The sequence below is a fragment of the Myodes glareolus genome, chromosome X (genome assembly GCF_982192425.1).
Source record: "Myodes glareolus chromosome X, mMyoGla1.1, whole genome shotgun sequence".
Taxonomy (NCBI): Eukaryota; Metazoa; Chordata; class Mammalia; order Rodentia; family Cricetidae; genus Myodes; species Myodes glareolus.
The window spans coordinates 18,692,838-18,710,038 of NC_142053.1; the positions used below are offsets into that span (position 1 = coordinate 18,692,838).

A 17,201-nucleotide genomic window follows, 5' to 3' on the forward strand; every position below is an offset into this window, starting at 1 on the left:
GGAGGGCATAACATGAAATCTTTAGGTCACTGGGAATGGACCCAGGAAAGAGATTGTGGAACCTTAGTTTCTCATTTTTTTTTACTTTTGCCTTCCTCAAAATGTAAGTATGATATATGCTTCTGCCACGAAGCACTGCCCTATCAGACTCTCGGAGAAATAAGCCCAGTCTTGGATTTAAATCTCCAAAACTGTAAGCCAAAATAAACGTCTTTATTCATAAGTAGCCTGTATCAGGTATTTTATTAGAGTATTAGAAAGCTTAATAATATAAGGATGAAGATAATTTAGGGAGAATACATTCATCTATACTTAGATCTATCAGTCAGAATTATCTGGGGAAAACATCGGTGAGAGTAGTTACTTCCAGAGAGACAGCCCGGGGGATCTTAGGTGGACAAGAAGCTCAGCTTTCAGTGCACATGCTTTTTCCAAGGTTTGAATTTTGATCATCTGCTTGTGTGATCTTCAAAGAAAAACACTGCATTTTTTTTCAAAGAAAATCCAACAGAGTTCAATGAAATAACTAACTAGAAAATGAAACTTGTGCAAAAAATTGAAGCTGGAACTCTTTTTGCCAGGAAAATAAGTGCCCCCTGGGAGGGCTTCTGTGGGTATCTTCCATTCTGTGGAAGGTTGGAAGGAGAATGTTGGCCATCTGTGCTCCATATCTACAGAGGAATAGGAAATGGACTGAAACTGCAGCGGGAGTCGAGGTTGCACACAAACAAGTCATTATTGACGATGGGAGTTGATAAATACCAGAAAAGGATATCACAGGATGTTGTGAGCTACCCAACCCTGAAAACTCAAAGGTCTAGATATCCATATGGCTCTCCCGGTTTATTTGCCTTCTCACATACCAGGCTGAGCTGAATGAGTTGAGACTCTGTCCCCATTGCTGACACTAGAAAATAGTCTTAATCTGGTGGAGGTCTAAGTTGCCGTCATTCCCTTTTCCCTTTCTAGGTGTGAGCACTCTGGCAAGGCATTTGGGGGAATGGTGACTTTTACACAATATGGATTCAGTTACAAGACAGCGGTTGAGTATGGGCCCAGTTATAGAAGCAGCAAAAGAATCCATGTAGAGGAAAAATCATGTGATCATGTGTGTTGGTAAATTCATAAAAGAGTTTTTAAAACAGTTTTGATTATATTAGACCTTAAACACTACCATAAAACTAATTGTCCTTGTCATCCTCATGTGTTCTGCCCTATTTTTACTCTCTATGTTGTCATACCTTAACAATGCATCCGATTTCTTGATGTAATACTGCTGCATGTTTTAAACTATGATATAAATTTGTGTACTTGGAATAAGCATGACTTAAAATGCACCATACCCCAAGAGAGGCAGTACCGCATATGAACTAACAGACTGTCACACCTGACTTTTTGGGTTCCCTGACGCCTTATTGTCTCATTGCAGAATGGAAATAATGATGACGATGATGACATAATTGTGATAATGAGATCCACTTCTGGCGTTTTCATGTTGTAAACAAAATACTATACATAAGCGCTTATACTGTCTAGTGTATCACAAATCCTTTATGAGCATTGACTATGACTGTATGTTCTTCTGCATACTATTTCTCAAGACCAACTATGTTTATTTAATTAATATTTGATTGCTCACTATTATAAGGCATAATAAAAAATATCTAGGAATCTGACAGCAAACAAAGCAGGGACATTTTTGTCTTGCCTTATAAATTTTGAGATGTCAAGGGATTAGATGAACACTAAAGAAAACAAATGAATAAAACATATGGCATATCAGATTATGATAAATACCATAGACTAATACAGCTTTCTAAAATGAAGGTGAGAAGTGTTATTTCAAATAGAGAAGTCAAAAGCATCCTTAAGAACACAGCGACCTCTGAACAGATGCCCTGAAGGAAGTAACAGAGTGCCTCACGGGTACCCAAGGAAAGAGGGTGCCAGTAAGAAGAAAAGAATAATATAACCTTTCCAGGGGCTACACAGAGGTCAATGTGCCTAACTTCGAAGAATAAAAGGAAACAGTGAGAAGAGGTTACAGAAGCCGTGTAGGGCTGGATCACAAAGGGTTTTTGGGCCATTTTAGGAACTTCGGTTTTGCTCTGGAGAAATGGAAAAGCTATGCTGGGTTTGAGAAACATATTTGACTCTGAAATAGCATCAAACTTATGGAAGAGCACAAAGAACTCTGCTATAGCCTTCATCAAGAATCCCTAAGGTTGGACATTTTGCCACTATTCCCTTATCTCTCCTTACGTGTATTTTTTTAGCACTTGAGAATAAATTGGACACATCGTGTCCCTTTACTCAAAATACTTCAGCAGGCATCTTCCTAAGAATAGGAATAATTCCTTACATAACAACAATTATCTAAGTGAGGAGAGTGACATTGATGTCATACTATCTCATATGCAGTCTGTACTTGTGTTTAGCCAACTGTCTTACTAATGTTCATCTCATATCCCCCTTCTGATCCTGATCCAGTCTAAGATCATACATTGCTTTTAGTTGTCACGATTTTTCAGTTTCCTTTAATCTGGAAATGCTCCACACTTTTCTTTGGCTTTGATGACATTGGTATTTTGTAAGCATACAGACCAGCTATTTTATAGACTGTTCCTCAATTTGGGCTTGTCTAATCTTCATGATTCAGGTTGGAAATTTTCAACAGAAACAGCACGGAAGTGACGTGGTGCCTTTCTCAGCGGATCACATTATCACACATGTGATGTCAATGTGTCCCATGACTGAGGATGTCAACTTTGATTATTTGTTTGTCTGTCAAATTCCTCTATTTTACTTCTCCTTTTTCTCATTTGTAATTTGCAAGTGAACTGTGGGAAAACACCTTCAGTCCATACAAGTATCTTGTTCACACACATACCTTCAGCCCACGTGTTGATTGTTCTATTCCCATCGTTTTCTTATTAGTCAGCTTTCCACCTTTCTCTCACATCCATTCATTCTTTTTTATTAGTATGGCTTCATGGATTCCTGTTGGAATCAGAGAGTTACAGTCTATCTTAAAGTATCAGGCTATGGCCTGGAGAGATGGTTCGATGTTTGGAACTTAGCTGCTTTTGCAGAGAATCTGGGGAGTCTTTGCACCCATGTGACACTTCATAAGCATCGGTAACTTCAGCTCCAGAGGATCTGATGCTTCTGACCCCCACAGTCATCACTCCCATGTGGTGCACAGATGGACATGCAGATAAAACACCCATATGCATTCAATCAAATAAAAACAGAAATGATCATGCTGGTACTCAGATTGCCAGAGATTTATTCAACGAATCCCCATTTTAATTTATTTCATTTTATGTGAATGGGTATTTTTTCTTGCCAGTGTATCTGTGTGCCGCTTGTATACCTGGTGCCTGAAGAAGCTAAGCGAGGACATTGTACCTCCTGGAACTAGAGTTTTTGAGCCATGTGGATCCTGAGAATTGAACCCTGTCCTTGGGAAGAACAATCAGTGACCTGTTTATTTAGCCAGGAACGCTTTTAAACTGACCCTTTTGACATGGTCTCTGTGTACTTGGAGCACTTCTTTGCTTTTCTGCACAAGATAGTCCAAATTTATCTTGCATTCTTCCTGGCCTTGGACCTAAAACTCACTGTTCCTCTAAGGATCCCCGTTTTCTTTTAGAGGAGACGGGTGTCTAGAAACCAAGAGCTTCTCGGCACCCACATGAAGGCTCACAAAAGTAGTTAGGAGCAGTCACTGCTCTGCAGAAGACTGAAGTTTGGCTTCCAGAATCCACGGTACACAACTGTCTAAAACTACACACTCAGAAGATGTGATGACCTCTTTTGGCCTCTGAGGGCACCCACAGACCATGGCATACACATATAGAGACACATACACATAAACAAAAATACAAATAAGACATTCTTGGTGAGAAGGCTTTCATTGGGTGGGGAAGAGAGGAATGCACACATAGATATACACAGAGAGAGAGAGAGAGAGAGAGAGAGAGAGAGAGAGAGAGAGAGAGAGAGAGAATTATTAAAGTTCTTCTACTCAGGCCGACAATGCTCCCCACAAGAGTCATAGCTAGCTAATAAAAACCCCAGTACCAAGCATGAGAAACTGCCTTTGGAGTTGTTGGTCAGGGTAGCCCAAGAGACTCCAAAAACAATATAAACTGTTGTTGCTCCTGGTTGCCTCCTCCAGGTTGAAAATCAGCCGCTATTGCTGAAGACACCACACATTTGGACACAGAATTTAGAAAATTTGAGCTGGATTTGAGTCAAAAGCCCTGTGGTCTGTTTTCATAGTTACTGAAAGATACGATACAAGCTGCCAAGCAAGTGAAGTACTCTAAACTTCTTTTCTTAAAGATTTATTTATTCATTTTTCATTTATTTATTTATTTATTATGCATACAGTATTCCATCTGCATGTATGCCTGCAGGCCAAAAGAGGGCACCAGATCTCACTACAGATAGTTGTGAGCCACTATGTGGTCAGGGAATTGAACTCAGGACCTCTGGAAGAACACCCAGTGCTCTTAGCTACTGAGCCATCTCTCCCGCCCACAGTCTATACTTCCACCCAGCTATAATATCTATGAACTCCAATAATTTGTCCCTAAAGGTGCAATAGTGGCACTCATATCTTGATGATAACCAACAAATCTCTAATTGGACTTAAGGTCTACTCAGCAGGAGCTTAAAACAGCCTGGGGCTAGTCAGTCGATGGATCCTAGAGGAGAGCCTGCTACTCTACTATACCAGACCAGTGTAATTGCTATCAGCATTCTAAAACGTGCCCTTACACCCACAGAGAAGTGTAGGTCTCAGCCCTCGTCAAAGACAGTTCTCTTTGCAGTAAAAGAGGCCATTACAGAAAACTATAACTGGTCAAAATGCAGAGATGAATTGATTGTGGGGTGCCTAGCCCCAGTGGGTACATCTACAACACAGTTCATACACCTAAGGCTCAGAAAAGAGCACAAAAAGACTATAAGAACCAGAGGACCAGAAAGTTGATGGTGAGATTGTGTCTCCTTTCAGGGAAGTTACACTGATGATAACGTCAACAATATGGCTACCTAAAAAAAAGCCTGAGCAGGTACAATACCAATAGACCTGCAGATGTGAACAGGGGAACACAAAGACAAAGAATGATAGACAAATAGTGATGGCTGAAAGAGGTAAAACCTTAGGGACGAGCCTCATATTTGATTATCCAACATTAACTAATCAGGCCTGAGTCATATACACATAAGTAATATTAAATGTATTCAGCATGTTGTGTATAAATACATACATATATACATATATATCTATGTATGCAATAGCAATTAGTGACAAAAGAGGCCATTAACTTGAAGGAGAATGGGAAGGATATATGGGAGTGTTTGGAGGGAGGAAAGAGAAGGGAGATATGTTGCGATTATGTTATAATCTCAAAAATTACAATAATAATAATAGATAGAGGAACACATGCCTTCCCTAGTAGCCTCAAAATCTTATCAGAGCCTAATAAGAAGCCTTCCCCCTTCTAGTCTGTGACTAGGAGCTAAGGTTATCCTCGAAAATTAAATCCTTTAAGTCAGTCGGGAAACACTATGGTGCCTTAAGCTAGTAAACTAGAAAAGATCCTTCTTTCCAACACATTTCCTTTTGGGTCTTGGAGACAGGTCTCATTAGCAGGTCTTAGTAGCAACCAAAGCTTTAAAGACAATTCAATTCTAAGCTAACTAGCTATCATAGTGCTGGGAGGTGCTATGTGGGCTGCTGGGCAAGGAAAAACATCAATGATCTTCACCAACATGGGACCCTGCATGCTACAATGCTGACCTGGCAGACAAGATGTTCCCATTGATGTGATAGTGCCTAGACTGTTTACAGGCATAGGTAACTGTTCTCTCTATTAGATTTAAGGCCCTTTCCACAGGAGAGAATTTATGGCTGGTTCTATAAACATGGGGAAGGTATAAGCCCAGACAAGAACTCATCGATGTCGTTTTCCTAACCGCCTTCTATTTATGTGTATATCTATAGATCTGTGCCGTTCTTGTCTTGGTCAGAGAATCTTTTTATCACAGTGGGTAGTGGCTAATGTAGAGACACAGTACTGCTCAAAGTGCTGAGAATAAGCAATCCTGAATAGTCAATCGTAGAGGAGACACCTATATCAACACCCTCTATCAAGACTCAGGGAACGTTTAGGATGAGGGGGAAGAAAGAATGGAGAGCTGGAAGATGACAACTGTGACATGCTATCCAATGGACATGATGCGGTAGTTGTACACATGAACTCACAATAGCTGTTTTTACCTGCACAAGATCAAGCCAGTTAAGAGTTCAGCATAATGGGCGAGGGGCTCTCAGTGTTCCACTTCTAGCTGAAGACCTGTTGGTGGTTGATGGTTGTTGGGGAAAGGAGTCACTATTCTTTAGGACGATGGCCACTGGAATGTTGTCTGTGCACCTATGGATGAATCTATGCCCACATTCATATAGGCAGCATTAATTAGACTCAGTGGATTAAAATTAATCAAAAATAAAATTTCAAAATTATAAAAGAAGAATGTGAAGTTGGGAGGGAGATATGATGGGGATTCTCGGGGAGGTGGGGGAAAAATGGAGGGATGGGCGTGATCAAGATGCGTTATAGCCATGTAAGAAATTTTCAAAGAGTAAATGTCTTGGCATTTATTTTAAAATATCATTAAATATTTTGAAGAGTTATTACTGGATTTTGGGGCTTCATTAAGTGAGTTGGAAGGCATACATGTAAGTGAGAATTCACTGTGAATTCTATCACTAGGCATCTTGGGTGGGGACAAAGCTGTAGCTGACACATAAGGCACACAAGTAGCTGTCACTCATAATAAGCAGGAAGGGAAGAGGGCTGGCATTTTATTATCTGCACAGTGGCTCTGCTGCTGTCTGTGTTTAGGCAAAATTATCAAACTCTGTTCACAATAGTGAAGTGCCTTATGAGACCCAATTCTGTGAGATTGTTTATATCCCACAGGTAAATTACATGTGGCAGTTAGGACTGCGAAGCACTGAGGCCCTGCTGTGGGCATCAGACCAATTCCAAGATCTGAAACATGGCTCCTTTGTGTCTCTAGCCAGGACAGAGGAAGTCAGATGGCAGGATGTTGCTCCATGCTATCTCCATCCTCCGCGTGGCTGGTGGGAAGATGGCTATAGGTGTATGGTCTGTGTTTAGACTCTAATGAATCTCTCCTGTTTGTTGCAGGAATAATCGTGTCTCTGATTTAAACCTGTTTTAAATGGTAAGAGTTCAATATAAAAAGACTCTGCAAAGATTATGTAAGCCAGCTATAAGACAACAATCAGAAATGGGTACCAACAATGTGTCTCAAGGTCAAAAGACTGGATTATGAAATCTAAAAAATGAAAATAGAAAATGCATCTCCAAATTCAATGGAGACTTTAAGGCAAGTAGGAGGCTTTTTCTTTTAGCCGATTCGCAAACCATTATGCTTCTACTATAGCCTTTTCACGGGTGTAACAAGTAATATTTATTCTTGTGCAGTTGCCCTTTAACTGGATAGGGGGAAATCAAGGACCATGAGACTGTCCCAACCGCACTACCTAATGAGTAGAAACATTATCATTTATGACTCGAACTGGCATTAGAAACCCGTTCTAGACGGCCTTACTTCTCTTGTCTTGTAGCCACTATGGAAATTACAGCAAAGCATAAGCAGAAAGAGGTAGACCTCCTTGAAGTTCTCCCGAATAACTTGTATTTGCCTCATTCTGGAGGCTTCTAAATGTCCCTCTTAAGATGTGAACCACTAGAACTGCGCACGTGCAGCCACTGCTCAGTACAGCCTGCTAGCACGGCTCTGCAAATATGTTGCACTTACAGATGAAACTCCTGCGCAAGAAGGTCGAGAAGCGGAACATCAAGCTGCGGCAGCGAAATCTGAAGCTGCAAGAAGCATCAAACACGAGCCTATCACAACCTTCCAATGAAGATGTGCCCAAAGAAGAGGTAAAGGTCAGAAAAGTTAAGAAAGCCGTAAAACATGCTGTGAAGGTGGGCTCAGCAGAAGCACAAAGTGGAGGCATGCCTGAAGAGACAGCAGAAAACTCGAAAGTTGAAAGGTTACCCCAGAAACCTACCGCTTTAACCAATGGAGAAAAAGCAGCAACGCCATCTCCTGATTCAGAATCAAAAAAGAAAAAGAAGAAGAAAAAGAGGAAAATGGCGAATGACATGGAGCCTGACACCAAAAAAGCAAAAACTGAAGAAAGCACTGTGGCTCTTGAGGAAGCAGAAGATGCTGTGGAGAAGGCAGATGACAAGGAAGTGTCCAGCCTGCCCCTAGGGCTGACAGGGGCTTTTGAGGACACTTCGTTTGCTTCCTTGTCTAACCTCGTCAATGAAAACACTCTGAAGGCTATAGAAGAAATGGGCTTCAAGCGCATGACTGAGATCCAACATAAAAGTATCAGGCCACTTCTGGAAGGCAGGGATCTTCTAGCAGCTGCTAAAACCGGCAGTGGCAAAACTCTGGCTTTCCTCATCCCTGTGATCGAGCTCATTGTGAAGTTGAAGTTCATGCCCAGGAATGGAATGGGCGTCCTGATCCTCTCTCCAACCAGAGAACTGGCCATGCAGACCTTTGGTGTTCTTAAGGAGCTGATGACACACCACGTTCACACATACGGGCTGATCATGGGTGGCAGTAACAGGTCTGCCGAAGCGCAGAAGCTCACCAATGGCATCAACATTGTTGTGGCCACCCCCGGCCGGCTTCTAGACCACATGCAGAATACTCCGGGGTTCATGTACAAGAACCTCCAGTGTCTCGTTATTGATGAGGCTGATCGTATCTTGGATGTTGGATTTGAAGAAGAATTAAAGCAAATTATTAAACTTTTGCCAGTACGCAGGCAAACAATGCTCTTTTCTGCCACACAAACTCGAAAAGTTGAAGACTTGGCAAGAATTTCTCTGAAAAAAGAGCCATTGTATGTGGGTGTTGATAAAGAGGTTGCCACAGTGGATGGACTTGAGCAGGGCTATGTTGTGTGTCCCCCTGAGAAGAGGTTCCTTCTGCTCTTCACAGTCCTTAAGAAGAACCGGAAGAAGAAAGTGATGGTCTTTTCGTCGTGTATGTCTGTGAAGTACCACTACGAGCTACTGAACTACATTGACTTGCCTGTCTTGGCCATCCATGGAAGGCAAAAGCAAAATAAGCGAACAACCACGTTCTTCCAATTCTGCAACGCAGATTCAGGGATACTGCTATGCACAGATGTGGCAGCCAGAGGGCTGGACATCCCTGAAGTCGACTGGATTGTTCAGTATGACACTCCCGATGAGCCCAAGGAATACATTCATCGTGTGGGTAGAACGGCTCAGGGCCTGAACGGAAGAGGGCATGCCCTGCTCATCCTGCGCCCTGAAGAGTTGGGTTTCCTTCGTTACTTGAAGCAATCCAAGGTTCCACTGAATCAGTTCGACTTTTCCTGGTCTAAAGTTTCTGATATTCAGTCTCAGCTGGAAAAGCTGATCGAAAAGAACTATTTTCTCCATAAGTCTGCACAGGAAGCATACAAGTCCTACATACGAGCCTACGACTCCCACTCTCTCAAGCAGATCTTTGATGTGAACAACTTAAACTTGCCTCAGGTGGCTCTGTCCTTTGGCTTTAAGGTTCCTCCCTTCGTTGATCTGAACGTGAGCAGCAATGATGGCAAGCTTAAAAAGAGAGGAGGTGGCAGTGGATTTGGCTACCAGAAAACAAAGAAAGTGGAGAAGTCCAAGATCTTTAAACACATCAGCAAGAAGACAACGGACTGCAGGCAGTTTTCTCACTGACGGGAATGGCTTTCCACCTGCACTGTGCCCTAATTTCCCCTTTCTCTTTAAGAAGGAACTTTTTAAAATCACCTTTAGGATCTTTTTGTCTTTACTATGAATGAAAATTTTTATTTTTAAATACTCCCATAAAAAAGGGTGTCATTGTTTAAAAAAAAAAAAAGATGTGAACCACTAGATTTAAATCCCAAGAATGAATTCCAAGCGGGTTGATAAGATGCAGATGCTTCCTGCTAAGCCTGCTGGCCTGAGTTCAAGCCCTGCACCCACTTGTGCTGCAAAGAGACAGTGGCTCCAGCAAGCTGTCCTCTGACGTCTGCACACACACTGTGGCACACGGGCACCCACAGACATACACATACACACACGCAAACATAAATGCACTAATCTTAATTACAACTATCCAAGACATGACAGTATGTGGCGGGAGGCAAAGGCATATCGGAAAAGCAGTACCGTGGTATAGATCGTGTTAGGAATGTAGCTGTAATCTACTACGTTAAGAATGAGGCAATTAGTGTCTCTCAAGACGGACAAATCCCTTTAGTGGAGTTAAACTGCTCCTGCAGAGGTTAAAGAGAGAAAACCGATCTCTGTAATCAAGCTATCTTTCAAATGAGTGGCAACTCCTAATTGACTGGATCTTTGTGATATGGTTCTAAAGACTTCAAGTACAAGTATTTTGTTGATGTGAGGTCAAAATCGAAGTTTTACCGGATGAAAGGGTGGTTGGGCTGAATGCTGTGAGGGAAACAAGTACCAGAAGAAACCTGTAAAAGGGAATCTACCTCCTGAAGTGTTTAAGGGAACAGCTATTACATTTTTGTCAGCGGTGTTAGGCAGGGGGTGACATATGCAGCACTCAGTTAACTGCAGAGCCTTGGTTACGGGAAAAACATGTAAGAGTCTCGGGGTTTTTTTTTCTTAAGTGGTAACATAGCAAGGCAAAAATAATAGGATGGCGATAAAGGGTGTCACATTAGTATTCCAGAAAGCATCTAAGTGGAATAATAGGCAATATTGGTAGAAGGGTAAAGACAGAAAATGGTGTTGCAGAATCCAAAAATTAATCTGCTTCTGTCAACTTGGCTGGGAACTGTCCATCTCTGAAGCTTGCAGAAAATGAAGATGAACGCATGTCTTTCTTTTGAGCTGGGGAAACAGGAATCCAAGCATCAGTATTTGGGCAATGGGAGAGTCAATCAGCCAATAGAGATGTCTGACAAGGTCCTTTTCAACTAGGCTTGATGGCAGTGTTTTTCTTTGGTGTCTTATCCAAAAGACTAAACCTGCAAGCTCAAGATCCTCCAGATGCTGTTAGAACAGACATCTTTGAGATGTAGTTTGTATCTGCTAATGACGAGAGCTGAACATGCTTTCGAGCCTCTTGCATTGGTTGATTGTATGTTTGTAAAAAAGGTAAACTCTAAGAGTGAGGGTGACAATTCCCAGGCACTTGGGTTGCCTTACTAATAACTCACAAACTAATCGAAGACTCCCACAGGAAAGTGATCTTGAAGATGGTAAAGCTACTAGTAACATAAAGGCCATGAAACTTCCTGACTGCAAATCTAAGCTGCCTCAAGCCCCGGCTGCCACAGCCCTTGCCGTGATAAACCACAGCCCCAAACCGTGAGCCAAAACAACTCCTTCCTCCTTTCAGTTACTTTTCTCATGTATTCTGTTGAAGCAACAAGAGAAGTAGGGAAGGGCTGTAGCACATTGGTAGACTGCCTGCCTAACATGCCTGGGACCCTAAATTCAATCCCCCTACTAGGGAGGGATGGGGAACCATTGACTTAAGGATATCTTGATAGTATTTTATTTTGTAATTACAGCAAAGAAAAGAGAAATGGAAAGTAAAGAAATGAGAACTTCACTGTCTCATAAAAAGAAGCAAACAACAACAAAGGCCAGGAGATTACAGCCATCTTCAAGCCAAGGGGGGCGGTGACTAAAGCAAATCCTTAATTTCATACCCCTCAGGGATGGCCAGCTCTGCTGGCTTCTATTTGAAAATGTGAGGCAATAAATGTCTGTTTACCACTTGACTCCTGTTTGTGAAACTAAATTACAGCCTCCCAAGCAAACAAATACAGGACTGTAAGTCATCAAAGGCAATGTATTGTGCCATCTTGAAAGCGAACAATCAGAAGACGTATTTACAGCCTATTGAGGATGCACTAGCATGCAGCACATTTGGCAGTGTTCAAAGGGCCCTCAAGGATTTGGCTCCAGGATATGAGCAGCCCTCCCAGTCAACCAGGATTGTATTGTTAGTAGGTAGAATTTGTTTTTGGGAACATGCCTAACAATACTTTTCAAGTGCCTTCATCAACATTCACTTATTATCTGGCTAATCTAGCTCGTTTCTTGTGGATGATATCGTGAAGAAGTTTTTAATTTTATTTGAAAGATTTGACACTTTCAGTCAGCCATTCTGGCAGTGGTAAATGTTATTTTTGTGCAGCAGAGTATTGAAAATTTTCCCAGTATATTTTTTTCCCAATTAGAGGCTTATCTTTGATGGCGAACAACAATATCATTTAATTCCTCTAAGGCTTCTCCTTTGTGAATGATTACAGAGGCAATTATCTTGGTTGAAGCTGTTTTTTTGGTCTGGTTGTTAGTTGAAGCATGTGATTCTAGTTCCTTTTGCTAGGAAGATGCCCACATACACATAAGCATTCTTTATTTTGTCCATTTCTACAGGTATTTCAGTTGAGGTCAGAAATCTCTATTTCAAAATAGTTTGAGGTCAAATTAACCTAATAGCATATAGCGATAACCATAAATCCTGCTTCATTTTGTCTCACTTGGTAATTCTACATTACAGCAATCAATGAAGCTGTCTGAGTAGATTTGGTATGTGTATCTTCTGTAAATGTAAGTATACTAGTGCCAAACTAGTATATCTCTTTTGCTTACTTTTTGTTGTTTTTTTGTTTTGTCTTTTGAGACAAGAACTCATCACATATCCCTGACTGGCCTAGAATAAGCTACATAGACCAGGTAGACCTTGAACACACAGAAACCTGCCTGCCTCTGTATCCCAAGTGTTGGGATGAAAGGTGTGTGCCGCCATTCCTGGCTGATTTCACTATTTATAAACAATTAAAAAAAAAAACTCCAAAGGCATATAGAAGGCCAGATAGCAAATCAGAGTCAAGCATGCTTTTCTATGGTTTGTGGCTGTGTTCAGCGATAGAACTTGAGCCCAGGGCCTGGTATATATTGACCCCATGCTCTATCATTAAGCTACACTCCCAATGAGTGCTCTTTTAAGACAATTTTTTTCCTTTTGTTTTTTTGTTTTTTACAGTATGGAGAACTATCAAGTTAAAGTCTTCACATATCTTGCTACTACTACTTTTCAGATTTATTTTTATTCTTTTTATTATGAATATGTACATGTGTCTGTGTGGGTGTGTGCACATGAGCGCAGGTGCCCACAGAGAGAAGAGGCATCAGATCCACTGGCGCTGCAGCTACAGGTGATTGTGAGCTGTCTAATGTCGATCCTCTGGAAGAGCTCCATGTGCTCTAAACCACTGAGTTATCTCTTCAGTGTTGTTATTACTATTATAGCCCTTAAATAAAGGGATATGTCTTGGCTACTGGACTAATAAGACTTAATAAACAAGCCACTGATGATACTGATGTTGTTGTACCAATATTGCTAGTACCTGTTCACATACTTTATGAACAAAACGGTCAGTGGGATTGTGGATACAGAATGTTAGGAATTTTTTGTGATAAACAATTATTATACAAGTCTTTGTGCTTATACATAAATATGATTCTTTTACCTTGAAAAGTATTCAGACATTGAAATATGCTGATATATAACCCAGCCCCAGTCCACTTACATCATACCTCAGGCTATGTCATAATAGCTTGCTTAGAACACAATAAGCAGAGTGGGTGTGGCCATGGAATAAGTACAGGTACACTCCCTGGGGCAGCTCAGTTTCTAGAGAAGAGCCAGAGCTATCCTACCAAAACATCTTTGTAGAGAGGCTCATTTAAGAGAATTAACAACATTCTTCTATCAACCAGGTAAGCACTTACTTAGTTGGCATCAACTAAGGAATACAGAAAGAAGTAGATGGAGCTCACAGGAGGTAGAAGAGAATGGGAAGATCAGTGGACGGGATACATACAACAAGTATTAGAGTGGAGTCACCAAGCCAGGATTTAGGGGTGAACACTCCCAAAATTGTTCTTTACGTATTACTCATGTGTTGGTTGACTGTTTTTTCTTCGACGAGAATTAGACACAACTGGAAAGCACATCCAATATAAGCGCATTTGAAATAAAGGAAGAAATAGAAGGTAAAGGGATAAAGGTACTAAGCAGGTATTATGATCCACAAATAAGACAAAGATTCAATTCTAGGGTCTTAATTCACTCTAGAAGCAAAAGGAAGAATTTAAACTAGGGGCTGAAGGAAGGCTTCCAAGGTGATCATGGACTTTGAAAGGTACATGTCATTTCCTTGGGTGAGGATGTTAGAGGAAGGCTAGTAGTTCCTACACTGAGTGTCTGCATCAGAGATGGTAGAGAGGAGCCAAAGGAGATGGATGAGACTGAGGGTGGGGCAGAAAAGGAACAAGTGATACAGCTTGCTGAATGGATGCTGAGGTGCTCTAAAGGAGCTCCTTTCCAATCACCCAATACTTCCCCAACAGTTCTAAAGAACTCAAAATTTAATTTGACAGTATAGTTAGAGAAAATGCTAATAGGGAAAATGTTGTGCTTTAATGTGACCATGCACTGACAGGAGTTGCTAGGTTACTAGAACATGAGTCTATGACACCATAATATTAGCTGGGAGTCTGAGTGGAGTCAGTGAGGATGAGAGAGCAATGGGACCAAGAGAGATTTCAGGGACTTCCTAGCTGAGCAGTCATCTACAGGAACATTTCTTTCCTAAGGTAAGCAGCTCAAGAGGTGGGGCACATTATAACTTGTCACCAGAGGTTATTTTAACCGAATGAAGAGATCCATGTGTCAGAAGAGCTACGATGCCTCTGGGACTCTGGTGGCCTTTGTGGCAAAAAAAATTCTTATTAGTGGAAGAGAAGGCAAGCCAATGGGCACCTCAAGCCAATGTGCTTGATTGCCATGGCAATATGTAATATTTGGGGATTGATTGGGTGATGAAAATAAAGAAGAGTGAGTTTCCCAAAGAAGTAATTTTTCCTCTAAAATACTACAAGTACCACCTGTACCCCATACTTAAGAAAGAGAAACGAATTGTATCTGATGCTGTTATACATGTTGCTAATAAATTGTTTATTCACATTTTAGGGAGCGATAACCAACTGCCTGAAAAGCCTATGAAGAAGTCCCGAGCCTCCCAAGTGAATTGTTGAAAGCCTCTCTTCTAAGGTATCTCATTGGAGGAGACCCAGTGGCAGTCTCCTCCTCAAAACACTAAGTAGCCAATAGTTTCGCTGTTTACCCCAGAATGCTAAATCAAAGGGTAACAACATAGAGATAAGAGTAGTCCCTGGACATAAAACTTCCTCACTGAAATTTGAACTTGCATAGACACTAAAAGAGAGATTTACAGTCTTCTATACTAAGGCTTCCCACTAGAGGAATGTGGCCATCAGTTGTCCCCTTGCTTAATCAAAACCATTGATTCAAAGGTCAATCACTGTGTTCATTTCTCATCAAAAACAAAAACCAAAACCCAAACCCAGACTTAGATGTTCTATCATCAAGATGAGTAGGAGAGTGTAATGAACCCCCAATGACATTTATATTCTAGACAAGGCATACCCTAATCTATGATACAGAATTCTGAGTGCTTCAGATGCCATCAATCCTACACCAAATCCAATGTAAAGATATTGTCCTACATATTATAGTTCACTTTCAGAATATGAATATCTTAGAAAAATGTCTTAGATGCTAAGAGAACCCATGGAATAGAGGGACCACAATGCCTCCTTTGGTGTCATAACTTCTTTATCCAGGCCTTCTCATGGGTGAAAGTTGGGCACAGGGTTGCTTTCCTCCATGATATCAACACCCACTGCCGCAGTCAATAGGGAAGTTTATCACAAAGAGAACTTCAATTCCCAAGGACTAGGATTAAGACTCACAACTGACCCAAAGGTTTAGACCTTCCAAAATTACAGCTCCATGCCTACACCTTACACTTCACCCAAGCAACAAAACTTGAGAATTTCTGGTAACATCTGACATAATTCTTCACACATCAGTGCAAGGGGCTCTCTGATTTGCTGGAGGGACTCCAAAGAGGCAGATATGATGCCCCCATTGTGACATGTAATGATGGGATGTAATGTGATGCCATGGCCTCTGCTAACATTTCCCACTGGGAGAAACTGGCCAAAGGCCATGCATGCTCCTACCTAATCAAGGCCACTCTGATCTTAGCTAGTACACTGTAGCCTTCTCAATATAAGATATCCACTCATAGGTTTAGTACAATGAATATTGGTGGGGACACATCAGGAGTTAATGTTCCCTTTAGAACATCTACACTTAAAAACATGCCACAACACCGTACGACAGAAGCTGAAGATTTTATTTTAGCTTTTTATCATTTCCATAATTAATTCAAGTTTTTAAAATTCTCTCCATGTTGTTACTCGAATTTCAGCATGAGTTATTTGAGGAGACTGAGGGAATCCATGGGAGGGAGGGATCATGTTACCTCATTTCTGAGTGAGGGAGGGGGTGTGGAGGGGTAGAGGGAGGTACCCTGATTGAAGATTTCTCATTGGTGAAAGGTAAACCAATAGGTGCCCTCCTTCATATTGATGTCATCTGTCACCATGATAAATACTAAAGGGTCTATACACCTTGAATCCCAGCACTCAGGAGGCAGAGGCAGGCAAATCTCTGTGAGTTTGAGGCTCTCCTGGTCTACAGAGCAAGTTCCAGGACAACCTCTAAAGAGACACACAGAAACCCTGTCTCAAAAAACAAAAACCAAAAAACAAAAACAACAACAAAAGACTAATAGGTATGGTCCTATTAGTATTTCCACAAAACACACAATCCCCATACCATGTACTCTTTCACAGGAATAAGAGTAGAGAATTATAGGCATCATCTATCATGTGTGGCATTACTTTTCAGGTGTTAGCACAATGTGCTCTCAGACTGCCTGAAAGGACCCCTAACAAGAAGCCCTGATGCCTTCCTCTATTGTGAGGCACTGATGGCTTCTTCACCAAGGTTTCCCACGGGACTTGTCCTCTGTTCTCCCCCATCAGGACTACTCTTTGACTAGCTATTGTGTTTACTTCTTGGGACAGAACACAAAATCATAAGATTAAAACCATGAACAGTGATTAGTCCCAATGGGTAACAGTCCCATGACTTTG

At 41.3% G+C, this 17,201-nt stretch overlaps 1 pseudogene; it reads left to right on the plus strand.

Annotated features, from left to right (window-relative positions):
* Positions 1 to 7,806: 7,806 nt before the first annotated feature.
* On the plus strand, positions 7,807 to 9,845 carry LOC125415449 (ATP-dependent RNA helicase DDX18 pseudogene; annotated as a pseudogene).
* Positions 9,846 to 17,201: the final 7,356 nt, after the last annotated feature.